This window comes from Haliotis rufescens, unplaced genomic scaffold (assembly GCF_023055435.1).
Source record: "Haliotis rufescens isolate VD_foot unplaced genomic scaffold, xgHalRufe1.0.p SCAF_11, whole genome shotgun sequence".
NCBI classification, from domain to species: domain Eukaryota; kingdom Metazoa; phylum Mollusca; class Gastropoda; order Lepetellida; family Haliotidae; genus Haliotis; species Haliotis rufescens.
In genome coordinates this window covers 43,221,668-43,235,148 of record NW_025963791.1, presented here as the reverse complement: position 1 = coordinate 43,235,148, position 13,481 = coordinate 43,221,668, and the positions used below count along the sequence as shown (strand labels likewise).

The window sequence follows — 13,481 nt, the reverse complement described above, 5'->3', positions numbered from 1 at the left end:
ATTCCTACACCACCCAACTCTACACCACCTATCTCTACCCCAGCTATCCCTACACCACCCAACTCTACACCACCTATCTCTACCCCAGCTATCCCTACACCACCCAACTCTACACCACCTATCTCTACCCCAGCTATCCCTACACCACCCAACTCTACACCACCTATCTCTACCCCAGCTATCCCTACACCACCCAACTCTACACCACCTATCTCTACCCCAGCTATCCCTACACCACCCAACTCTACACCACCTATCTCTACCCCAGCTATCCCTACACCACCCAACTCTACACCACCTATCTCTACCCCAGCTATCCCTACACCACCCAACTATGCCCCAGCCAACCTTGTCCCACCAAACTCTGCCCAACCCATCTCTACAGCACCCATCCCTACACCACCAATCCATGCCCCACCCATCTCTACACCACAAAGTGAATGTACACAATCATTTTACGAACTGACTTCACGATACTATAAGATTCTTGCGCCGAGAAAGTGCATGATGAACAAAAAGTGCTAACCTTAGAATTGTTTTTCTATCATTAGAATTCAACATAGATTTACATGAATACAAATTTGATAAACGCAGGTATTTCTGTGGAATATATGCTTCCCTTAAATCAGTATAAACAGTACAAACAAGCAGTGTATGAAGTACATCCTCTGTACAAGTTTGACAGAAAGGACACAATCTCAGACGGTGACAGAACGATGTCGTCCAATATTAACCATTATTTCAGACAATCCGAGACGAAATCTTGAATATGTTATGCGCAGAGATTTGTGTGTTATAACATTTAAATATAATTCAGGTTCAATCAACGATTTAAAAGATCTATACATGACATATCTTGAACTATTTTCAAGTGTCGATCTCCAATCCTGCTGAAACATATCTAGTGACTTTCTATGGAATAATCTTAAAAAATCATGTTTATTACCGACACCTTGGTACAACCACACATAACCGAAACCGTGATAAAATAGCATATAACGAATATTTGATGCCCATGTTGTGTACCCATGATTGTCAAGATTAAGAAGCATTTTGTATGCTTTTCTAGGCATTTTCGTGCATTTCTAAAATTTTAAACCAATATTTTAAACAAAGGATATATGCATTAATGTACATTGGATATCTTCCACATTCGCCATAAGCCATACAGTTTGGAGTGTTTATTCCTGTCTTCAAAAACTTTTAACATGCATATAAATGTATTTTCTCTTTTGGTTCATAATTTTGAAACCCCAAAGTTCTGAGCCGTATAAAAGGATAGACTGTATTTGGGCATCAAATAGCTTAAAATATACTCTAGGTGGAACAGGTTCTAATTTAGATACAGTGGTAAGTAACATGACCATTGCTTTCTTGGCCCTTACAGCTAAATTGTTGACAGTTTTTCCTAAATTCAAAGTCTTAGTAAATAAAATGCCCAGGTATTTATATTCATCTGCAAGACTAACTGAACAACAACACCCAACTCTACACCACCCAACTCTACACCATCTATCTCTAACCCAGCTAACCCTACACCACCCTTTCTTTACCCCAGCCAATCCTACATCACCCAACTCTACACCACCTAACTCTACCCCAGCTATCCCTACACCACCCAATTCTACACCACCTATCTCTAACCCAGCTATCCCTACACCACCCAACTATGCCCCAGCCAACCTTGTCCCACCAAACTCTGCCCAACCCATCTCTACAGCACCCGCCCCTACACCACCAATCCATGCCCCACCAATCTCTACACCTCCCCCCCCCCCCCCCCCCCCCACACACACACATCCCCATCCCTACACCACCTATCCCTACACCAACAATCCCTGCCCCACCCATCTCTGTCCCACCCATTTATTGTGTGCCGCATGTCTATGTCATTCGCATGTGGACTGAACCGCGAATCCGGATGTGCTCGCGTAATCTGACCCATCCCATTCCCGTTACTGTCCATTCGATGCCTATCATATTTTACACCTATTCACAGACGGCGTTAGCGCAGTGTCACGTTGCTTACAATCGCTGGGAGTTTCTGGAATCTATTGTGGCTGTCTGGAGAAAAAATCATCAGACACGAGCAATAAGGTTTATGCATTTGGAAAACATCCCATTCAAATTTCTCGTTTAACGACATGGATTATTGGGGCGAGGTTTCATTACAGGAGTTATTGGGGTGAAGGTTAATGGGACAACTCCGGCAGGATATTCAGCCGTGGTGAGAACCCTAAAATATGGGATGAGACAACTGGTGTTCACAATGTGGACAACAACAAGACTGTTTTGTTTTACTTGTTTAGAGTAGATAGTATAAATTTAGCTGACTAATTCTGACAACACGTTCGTGGTTAGTGTAATCGCTTAGAGATATTAGTAGAATATTATTCATGGATTGTGTTGCTTGTCATGCTTGAATGGAGAAGATTTCTTCTCTGCTTGAGTCTCCTCTGCGTCATTAATGTCTTGGTCACGACATCAGCACGTCACGACATGTGACAGCAAAGTCATCCCCGCCCTGGAGTGAGTCACAGACGAGGATCAGATGCCATCATTAATGACATAAAACAGATCAGTTTCGCATACGACCTTGCGAAACGTTCGGCCAATCCCGCTACATTTAGCATACTACGGGTAGCACTGCTCGATAAGGACGATAAGGAAGATAAGTCTTCTTTTTTTCAAAGCTTAATAGAATATATTGACCCATGTTACTTCCAGGAAAATCTTCAAATCCAACTGTAATAAACTATCTGGCTAAATATATATAGAGGTTATCACGCGAGTGTGTTTGGCGATGGTAAATATCCTGCATTAGGAATAAACATTGTATTTAGCGAGCCTTGGTGAGCTAAATTCATAGTGTTTATTCCTAATACAGTATATTTACCATCCCCAAACACACAAGCGTGAAAACCTCTTAATCATATAATGTCATTCTTTAATTCTGTGCTTCAAAATCGCTTTTCCTCTCTTACAAACATTACCGAAACATTGCGATTTTTCCTGGAATGCGCGCATTAATATTTATTACGTCACAGGATTAGTGATGTGTCAGTCGGACAGTGACAGTAGTCAATATAGTTCCAACTGAAATATGTTTCTTATACAGTGGCGAAGCAACATATACGCAAAACAACATTTGTTTTTTAATTGCCTTTCGCGGCAATCCATCGGTCTGTCCGCTAGAGTAACTGCCCTTTCTCAAAGGGAAGCTACTCTAACCCTAGTCTATGAGACGTCACGGCCACGGTCAGACTTTGTTGACAGTCGGTCTGTCCTGTCATAACGTTAAGAAGTGTAGTCAGATGTACACACAGCGACAAAACGAAACAAGGTAACAATTCAAACATATTGCGGCCAAATCTAACTATTTTAATTTGTGAAGAAGCAGAGGTCTACAAGCACAGATATGGCTACTGATCCCGCTTGAACTGGCTAGGCTTCGTGCCCTCGCAAAATTGTGTTGAGATTTATGTTTCCAAAGTTGCCAAAAGTTATAAAATGCCTTAGCTACGTCACAGTTAGACACTGATTTTCAGTATATTAGACTGTTTTTTTATAGTGATAGCAATTATCCCTGTAGTTTATCCAGATTCCCGATGGTTAATTCTGACTCGATCGCCGAATGACGAGGGCCACGCCATGTTTGTTTATAAACAGTGAAAGAAGTCCCTACTATACCTTTGATATTTGCAACTCCATCCGCATATGACCCCAACGAATATCGATATCGCCGAGAAACCTACCCATTATATGATAAATTTCAGTATTTGAAAAAAAGTTCTTCGACCCCCATGCTTACTCTACCTTACATTGTTCGGTGCTCCAATGTAATTCACCGCCGTCTGGATCACCTTGCACAAACACCCGGAATGTCAAGATGGACGGAGATTGACGAGCACGTCATTATTTGGACAAGTGGGAGATCATATGATATGCCAGGTGTTGAGTCTCTGCTATTGGGACTCGATGGAGAGTTCATGTGGTACGGTGTTTGATCTCTAGCGACTAGCTGGAGAGTATATTTCAAGACAGGTGTCGGGTCTCTACTATTGGGACTAAACCGTGAAGATCCGGGGTAGAACAGGTCTTCAGCAACCCATGCCTGTCGTAAGAGGCGACTAACGGGATTGGATGGTCAGGCTCAGGCTTGGTTAATGCATGTCATCGATCCCATTGTCACATTGTAACAACAAACCAAATAATTACAGTTGGGACTAGCTTGAGAGTATATTTGAAGACAGGTGTCGGGTCTGCACTATTGGGCCTAGCTTAAGAATTTATGTGGGGACAGGTGTTGTGTCTCTCCTATTGAGACCAGCTGAAAATTACATGTGAGGAATTGTATTGTGTCTCTCCTATTTGGACTGGCTGGAGAATATATGTTATGACAGATGTTGGATCTCTCCTATTGGAACTAGCTGAAGAGTATATACGGGGAATTATGTTGTGTCTCTCCTATTGAGACCAGCTGAAGAGTACATGTGAGGAATTGTGTTGTGTCTCTCCTATTTGGACTGGCTGGAGAATATATGTTATGACAGATGTTGGGTCTCTCCTATTTGGACTAGCTGAAGAGTATATGTGAGAGGAGGTGTTGGGTCTCTCCTATTTGGACTGGCTGGAGAATATATGAGAAATAAAATCAGTGGAAACTGTTGCAGGCATTTATTTTAGTCTCTTCACTCTTAACAGAGACCCAAAGACTTATGGAGAGCTGAATTCACTGGTATTCACATTGTACATGTGAAGATCTCCAAATCCTGAAAGGGTGAACACGCGACTCATCCCCTACGTCACGGACACGTGGGAACTGGCGAGAAACCCAAACTATCATCTAAGGCGTTTCTGCGTTCGACGAGTGTTCTTTGTTGTTACAATCACTATATTACTTGTAGTGGGTGACAGACATTAAAAATTTGTTCCTTTAAATGATTGGAAATATGAATATAATACATTTAATGTATCGTAACCTTCCAACCGTGTCTTCCATACTATCATCTCATAGTGTTTACTGCTGTCATTGGGAATAATTGCCTGTAATTTTGCAATTCTCTGGATATTCTAAAGAGACTCGCGGCAAGTTCAGGAAGCGGTGACCCGGATCCGTCGTGTAAACTGGCTCTTTGGTTGCGAAACACAGGCGGTCTGTGCAGATCGGGCGATGAGGAGTGCGCGAGGTTCTACTGCACGTATTTTTATAACAACACTCAACAGTAGTTTAATGGCACAGACGCGGAGCATGGACGTTTATTTAATAAAAACGTAGACTTCAATCGGAATTTTTAGATCATCGGGTATTCGAGTCGGGTGTGTCTCTTTGTAACAGAGCGGACTGACACAGTATACTGACTCCGAGCCGATCAGTCCTTGTTTTAACCCCTTACTGCCGAGCTCCAGACAGGGTAACAACAAGTGCCATCTTTGTGAGTGAGTGAGTGCCTATTCAATGACACATTATCTGTTATTTCATTAACTATTCATGTAACACAGTACTAAAGCACGACTGTGTATAACGTATTTACCAGTATGTCACGAAAATAGGTGATACCAACGCACGTGATCAACAGTTACATCAAATAAACAATATATTTATCATGAAGAAGTCCTAACCATACAAACCTATCCCTCACAACAGAAAGACCATGCAATGACACATATAGTGTATATTTCTTGGCCCTTATTGCCAGAAATACTGTGAGTTTTTAGATGCACCGCAGTACCACTGTCAACCTCATACCGGCTTGTCCGGCCTTTAACCCTGCCTATATTCAAAATCCGGATCTGATCCGGGAGAAACCATAAACTATCACTAACACTCTGTTTAAGCCAGACATACTATGTCACATGTCCCGATACATCGTTTTGGTTTCCTGACCAAGTTAGACCATGACCTAATGTTGTGTCATGATGACAAAATGCCGGAGCCTAAGTGAGGGCTAGTCATCCCTCTGTTGAATCCCGTCCTGGGCTGTGTGTTCTGTCTCTCCTGATTAAGGGATTCTGTCTTTCCTGATTAAGGTGTTTTGTCTCTCAAGATTAAGGTGTTCTGTCTCTCCTGATTAAGGTGTTCTGTCTCTCCTGATTAAGGTGTTCTGTCCCTCCTGATTAAGGTGCTCTGTCTCTCCTGATTAAGCTGTTCTGTCTCTCAAGATTAAGGTGTTCTGTCCCTCCTGATTAAGGTGTTCTGTCCCTCCTGATTAAGGTGTTCTGTCTCTCCTGATTAAGGTGTTCTGTCCCTCCTGATTAAGGTGTTCTGTCTCTCCTGATTAAGGTGTTCTGTCTCCTGATTAAGGTGTTCTGTCTCTCCTGATTAAGGTGTTCTGTCTCTCCTGATTAAGGTGTTCTATCTCTCAAGATTAAGGTGTTCTGTCTCTCCTGATTAAGGGATTCTGTCCCTCAAGATTAAGGTGTTCTGTCCCTCAAGATTAAGGTGTTCTCTCTCCTGATTAAGGTGTTCTATCTCCTGATTAAGATGTTCTGTCCTTCAAGATTAAGGTGTTCTGTCTCTCAAGATTAAGGTGTTCTGTCTTTCCTGATTAAGGTGTTCTGTCTCTCAAGATTAAGGTGTTCTGTCTCTCCTGATTAAGGTGTTCTGTCTCTCCTGATTAAGGTGTTCTGTCTCTCAAGATTAAGGTGTTCTGTCTCTCCTGATTAAGGTGTTCTGTCTCTCAAGATTAAGGTGTTCTATCTCCTGATTAAGGTGTTCTGTCCTTCAAGATTAAGGTGTTCTGTCTCTTAAGATTAAGGTGTTCTGTCTCTCCTGATTAAGGTGTTTTGTCTCTCAAGATTAAGGTATTCTGTCTCTCCTGATTAAGGTGTTCTGTCTCTCCTGATTAAGGTGTTCTGTCTCTCAAGATTAAGGTGTTCTGTCTCTCAAGATTAAGATGTTCTGTCTCTCCTGATTGAGGTGTTCTGTCTCTCCTGATTAAGGTGTTCTGTCCCTCCTAATTAAGGTGTTCTGTCTCTCAAGATTAAGGTGTTCTGTCTCTCCTGATTAAGGTGTTCTGTCTCTCAAGATTAAGGTGTTCTGTCCCTCCTGATTAAGGTGTTCTGTCTCTCAAGATTAAGGTGTTCTGTCTCTCAAGATTAAGGTGTTCTGTCCCTCCTGATTAAGGTGTTCTGTCTCTCAAGATTAAGGTGTTCTGTCTCTCAAGATTAAGGTGTTCTGTCTCTCCTGATTAAGGTGTTCTGTCTCTCAAGATTAAGATGTTCTGTCTCTCAAGATTAAGGTGTTCTGTCTCTCCTGGTTAAGGTGTTCTCTCTCCTGATTAAGGTGTTCTGTCTCTCAAGATTAAGGTGTTCTGTCCCTCCTGATTAAGGTGTTCTGTCTCTCAAGATTAAGGTGTTCTGTCTCTCAAGATTAAGGTATTCTGTCTCTCCTGATTAAGGTGTTCTGTCTCTCCTGATTAAGGTGTTCTGTCTCTCAAGATTAAGATGTTCTGTCTCTCAAGATTAAGGTGTTCTGTCTCTCCTGGTTAAGGTGTTCTCTCTCCTGATTAAGGTGTTCTGTCCCTCAAGATTAAGGTGTTCTGTCCCTCAAGATTAAGGTGTTCTGTCTCTCAAGATTAAGATGTTCTGTCTCTCCTGATTGAGGTGTTCTGTCTCTCCTGATTAAGGTGTTCTGCCTCTCCTGATTAAGGTGTTCTGTCTCTCAAGATTAAGGTGTTCTGTCCCTCCTGATTAAGGTGTTCTGTCTCTCAAGATTAAGGTGTTCTGTCTCTCAAGATTAAGGTGTTCTGTCCCTCCTGATTAAGGTGTTCTGTCTCTCAAGATTAAGGTGTTCTGTCCCTCCTGATTAAGGTGTTCTGTCTCTCAAGATTAAGGTGTTCTGTCCCTCCTGATTAAGGTGTTCTGTCTCTCCTGATTAAGGTGTTCTGTCTCTCAAGATTAAGGTGTTCTGTCTCTCCTGATTAAGGTGTTCTGTCTCTCAACATTAAGGTGTTCTGTCTCTCAAGATTAAGGTGTTCTGTCTCTCAAGATTAAGGTGTTCTGTCTCTCCTGATTAAGGAGTTCTGTCTCTCAAGATTAAGGTGTTCTGTCTCTCCTGATTAAGGTGTTCAGTCTCTCCTGATTAAGGTGTTCTGTCTCTCCTGATTAAGGTGTTCTGTCTCTCAAGATTAAGGTGTTCTGTCCCTCCTGATTAAGGTGTTCTGTCTCTCAAGATTAAGGTGTTCTGTCTCTCAAGATTAAGGTGTTCTGTCCCTCCTGATTAAGGTGTTCTGTCTCTCAAGATTAAGGTGTTCTGTCTCTCAAGATTAAGATGTTCTGTCTCTCAAGATTAAGGTGTTCTGTCTCTCAAGATTGAGGTGTTCTGTCTCTCCTGATTAAGGTGTTCTGTCTCTCAAGATTAAGGTGTTCTGTCTTTCAAGATTGAGGTGTTCTGTCTCTCAAGATTAAGATGTTCTGTCTCTCAAGATTAATGTGTTCTGTCTCTCAAGATTAAGGTGTTCTGTCTCTCAAGATTGAGGTGTTCTGTCTCTCCTGATTAAGATGTTCTGTCTCCCAAGATTAAGGTGTTCTGTCTCTCAAGATTGAGGTGTTCTGTCTCTCAAGATTAAGGTGTTCTGTCTCTCAAGATTAAGGTGTTCTGTCCCTCAAGATTAAGGTGTTCTGTCTCTCAAGATTAAGGTGTTCTGTCTCTCAAGATTAAGATGTTCTGTCTCTCCTGATTGAGGTGTTCTGTCTCTCCTGATTAAGGTGTTCTGTCTCTCCTGATTAAGGTGTTCTGTCTCTCAAGATTAAGGTGTTCTGTCCCTTCTGATTAAGGTGTTCTGTCTCTCAAGATTAAGGTGTTCTGTCTCTCAAGATTAGGGTGTTCTGTCCCTCCTGATTAAGGTGTTCTGTCTCTCAAGATTAAGGTGTTCTGTCCCTCCTGATTAAGGTGTTCTGTCTCTCAAGATTAAGGTGTTCTGTCTCTCCTGATTAAGGTGTTCTGTCTCTCAAGATTAAGGTGTTCTGTCTCTCAAGATTAAGGTGTTCTGTCTCTCAAGATTAAGGTGTTCTGTCTCTCAAGATTAAGGTGTTCTGTCTCTCAAGATTAAGGTGTTCTGTCTCTCCTGATTAAGGTGTTCTGTCTCTCAAGATTAAGGTGTTCTGTCTCTCCTGATTAAGGTGTTCTGTCTCTCCTGATTAAGGTGTTCTGTCTCTAAAGATTAAGGTGTTCTGTCCCTCCTGATTAAGGTGTTCTGTCTCTCAAGATTAAGGTGTTCTGTCTCTCAAGATTAAGGTGTTCTGTCCCTCCTGATTAAGGTGTTCTGTCTCTCAAGATTAAGGTGTTCTGTCTCTCAAGATTAAGATGTTCTGTCTCTCAAGATTAAGGTGTTCTGTCTCTCAAGATTGAGGTGTTCTGTCTCTCCTGATTAAGGTGTTGTGTCTCTCAAGATTAAGGTGTTCTGTCTCTCAAGATTGAGGTGTTCTGTCCCTCAAGATTAAGGTGTTCTGTCCCTCAAGATTAAGGTGTTCAGTCCCTCAAGATTAAGATGTTCTGTCCCTCCTTATTAAGGTGTTCTATCTCCTGATTAAGGTGTTCTGTCTCTCAAGATTTAGGTGTTCTATCTCCTGATTAAGGTGTTCTGTCTCTCCTGGTTAAGGTGTTCTCTCTCCTGATTAAGGTGTTCTGTCCCTCAAGATTAAGGTGTTCTGTCTCTCCTGGTTAAGGTGTTCTCTCTCCTGATTAAGGTGTTCTGTCCCTCAAGATTAAGGTGTTCTGTCTCTCCTGGTTAAGGTGTTCTCTCTCCTGATTAAGGTGTTCTGTCCCTCAAGATTAAGGTGTTCTGTCCCTCCTGATTAAGGTGTTCTGTCTCCTGATTAAGGTGTTCTGTCTCTCAAGATTAAGGTGTTCTGTCTCTCCTGATTAAGGTGTTCTGTCTCTCAAGATTAAGGTGTTCTGTCTCTCCTGATTAAGGTGTTCTCTCTCCTGATTAAGGTGTTCTCTCTCCTGATTAAGGTGTTCTGTCTCTCCTGATTAAGGTGTTCTCTCTCCTGATTAAGGTGTTCTCTCTCCAGATTAAGGTGTTCTGTCCCTCCTGATTAAGGTGTTCTCTCTCAAGATTAAGGTGTTATGTCTCTCCTGATTAAGGTGTTCTCTCTCCTGATTAAGGTGTTCTGTCTCCTGATTAAGGTGCTCTGTCTCTGCTGATTCATTAAGTTTAAGATCAGGGTCGCAGCAACCACGAAACAATCACGAATGTAACCGCTATTCCCCGTGTGTGATTTGTTTTTGGGGCGCATTTTACCTTACAGGTATGTTTGGTATGTCGGATATCTCCTTACAGGTATGTTTGGTATGTCGTATATCTCAGGTATGTTTGCTTTGTCGGACATCACAGTTATCTTTGGTATATCGGATATCTCAGGAATGTTTGGTATGTGGGATATCTCAGGTGTGTTTGGTATATCGGATTTATCAGGTATGTTTGGTATGTCGGATATATCAGGTATGTTTGGTATGTCGGATATATCAGGTATGTTTGGTATGTCGGATATATCAGGTATGTTTGGTATATCGGATATCTCAGGTATGTTTGGTATATCGGATACCTCTGGTATGTTTGGTATATCGGATATATCAGGTATATTTGGTATGTCGGATATATCATGTATCTTTGGTCTGTCGGATATCTCAGGTATGTTTGGTATATCGGATATCTCAGGTATGTTTGGTATATCGGATATCTCAGGTATGTTTGGTATATCGGATATCTCAGGTATGTTTGGTATATCGGATATATCAGGTATATTTGGTATGTCGGATATATCATGTATGTTTGGTCTGTCGGATATCTCAGGTATGTTTGGTATATCGGATATCTCAGGTATGTTTGGTAAGTCGTGTAAGCCGGGTATGAAAATCCATAGCATCATAACCAATCACCTGGGCACAAGAATGTATACACCTGGAAAATGGGTATTGTAATTGCGACCCCCAATGTGAAGTCAAGTGCACGTCACCTGTTGTGAGAAACTCATTGATATGATGCATGTAATATCGCGTATAATACCCGTATCAAATACATCCCCATCAAATGATTGCTTGTGTCATATCAGCCATCATCAAACATTGGTGTACACTCTCCTGTGCCCGGCAGTTCACTACAAATTTACATGTGTCGATAAGTTACATTTATGTGACTACAGTCTTGCAGATTGACATAAACAGAATGGTATTCGTGATCCCATCACGAGACATTAATGTTAACCACGTATGTCTTAAGTTTACGTCGTAGCAATCAAATACTGAAACATGTCCAACAAATTTATCCCATGTCTGCCAACTTCCAATATAACAGCCGTCGTGTTTCGTCCCCGAGGTTACTGTTCATGGTCCAGCCTGTGACATTCACGTGGTCCTCCGAGTCACATGCCTGTCCGGTGTAGAAACCTTTGTCCCCGACACACCACACAAACCATCACACCACACAAAGCATTTGATCATGTACCCTGCTTTATAGTGAGGTTATAATAGCTCCATATTACACGCATCGCTGAGCTCTGCGTCTTGAGGAAGCCCTCCAGTGGGCTACAAGGCTTGGTCGGAGACCCACTGTGTGAATGGAGAGCCGATGTTATGTCTCCAATACACTGATGTGCGTTTGGTACACGTCACCAGTTATTCCTCAGTTTACACAGAAACATGCAAATTCTAAACGTTCAGAATTGTCTACTGTGTGTGACAACGTCAGCTTCATATTAACATCACTGTCATCCCATACTGACATCACTATGTCCCAATACTGACATCACTGTCATCCCATACTGACATCACTGTCACGTCATAATGAAACCCAATAATGACATATTTCACCAATACTGACATCATTGTCATCCATACTAACATATGTGATCCCATACTGACATCACTGTCACCCCATACTGACATCACTGTCACCCCATACTAACATCACTGTCACCCTATACTGACATCACTGTCACCCCATACTAACATCACTGACACCACATACTGACATCACTGTCCCCACATACTGACATCACTGTCACCCATACTGACATCACTGTCACCCTATACTGACACCACTGTCATCCATACTAACTTATGTCATCCCATACTGACACCCCATACTAACATCACTGACACCACATACTGACATCACTGTCACCACATACTGACATCACTGTCACCACATACTGACATCACTGTCACCCCATACTAACATCACTGTCACCCAATACTAACATCACTGTCACCCATACTAACATCACTGTCACCCCATACTAACATCACTGTCATCCATACTAACTTATGTCATCCCATACTGACACCCCATACTAACATCACTGACACCACATACTGACATCACTGTCACCACATACTGACATCACTGTCACCACATACTGACATCACTGTCACCCCATACTAACATCACTGTCACCCAATACTAACATCACTGTCACCCATACTAACATCACTGTCACCCCATACTAACATCACTGTAATCCATACTAACATATGTCATCCCATACTGACATCACCGTCACCCCATACTAACATCACTGTCACCCCATACTAACATCCCTTTCACCCCATACTAACATCACTGTCATCCCATACTGACATCACTGTCACCCAATACTAACATCACTGTCACCCCATACTAACATCACTGTCACCCCATACTGACATCACTGGCACACCATACTAACATCACTGTCACCCCATACTAACATCACTGTCATCCCATACTGACATCACCGTCACCCCATACTAACATCACTGTCACCCCATACTAACATCACTGTCACCCCATACTGACATCACTGTCACCACATACTGACACCACTGTCACCCAATACTAACATCACTGTCACCACATACTAACATCACTGTCACCACATACTGACACCACTGTCACCACATACTGACACTACTGTCACCCAATACTAACATCACTGTCACCCAATACTAACATCACTGTCACCACATACTGACACCACTGTCACCCAATACTAACATCACTGTCACCACATACTAACCTCACTGTCACCACATACTGACACCACTGTCACTCTAAACTACCATCACGTACAGCCCTATACTTTTATCTGTTCTGGCTTTCTTTCGACATTCAGCTGTCAAGCAATAATGCAACTAAAATAATGCTGTTAAGAACGTACTCACTTAAAACAGTGTATAGATGTAGGTATATTTAGTTATGTTTTACCAGCGTGATCTTCCTCGCACGCAGAAACATTAACCGTAAATGTCTCTGTACTGTTGATGTTCTTGAATTATATTGTCTGGGTAAATGTTCGGGAAAGCTTGATGATTACTTTAATGCCAACAGGACGATCAAACTACAAAGACCTTGTTGCTCACTTGAACAGGGAAATAATACACAAGAAGGCAATGCGGCCAACACCCAGAAACACGCCCACCCAGTTGTTATCGGAGTGAATAGCAAGACAGCTGGTAAACACCCCACTGAACTCCGCTCCGCTGGAGTTGATTAACA

General features: G+C 42.1%; 1 protein-coding gene across 2 annotated transcripts in view; it reads left to right on the top strand.

The window, feature by feature from the left end:
* Positions 1–13,481, top strand: part of LOC124121080 — a 124,035-nt gene that overhangs the window by 5,096 nt on the left and 105,458 nt on the right. The gene's annotated exons all lie outside the window — the stretch shown is intronic.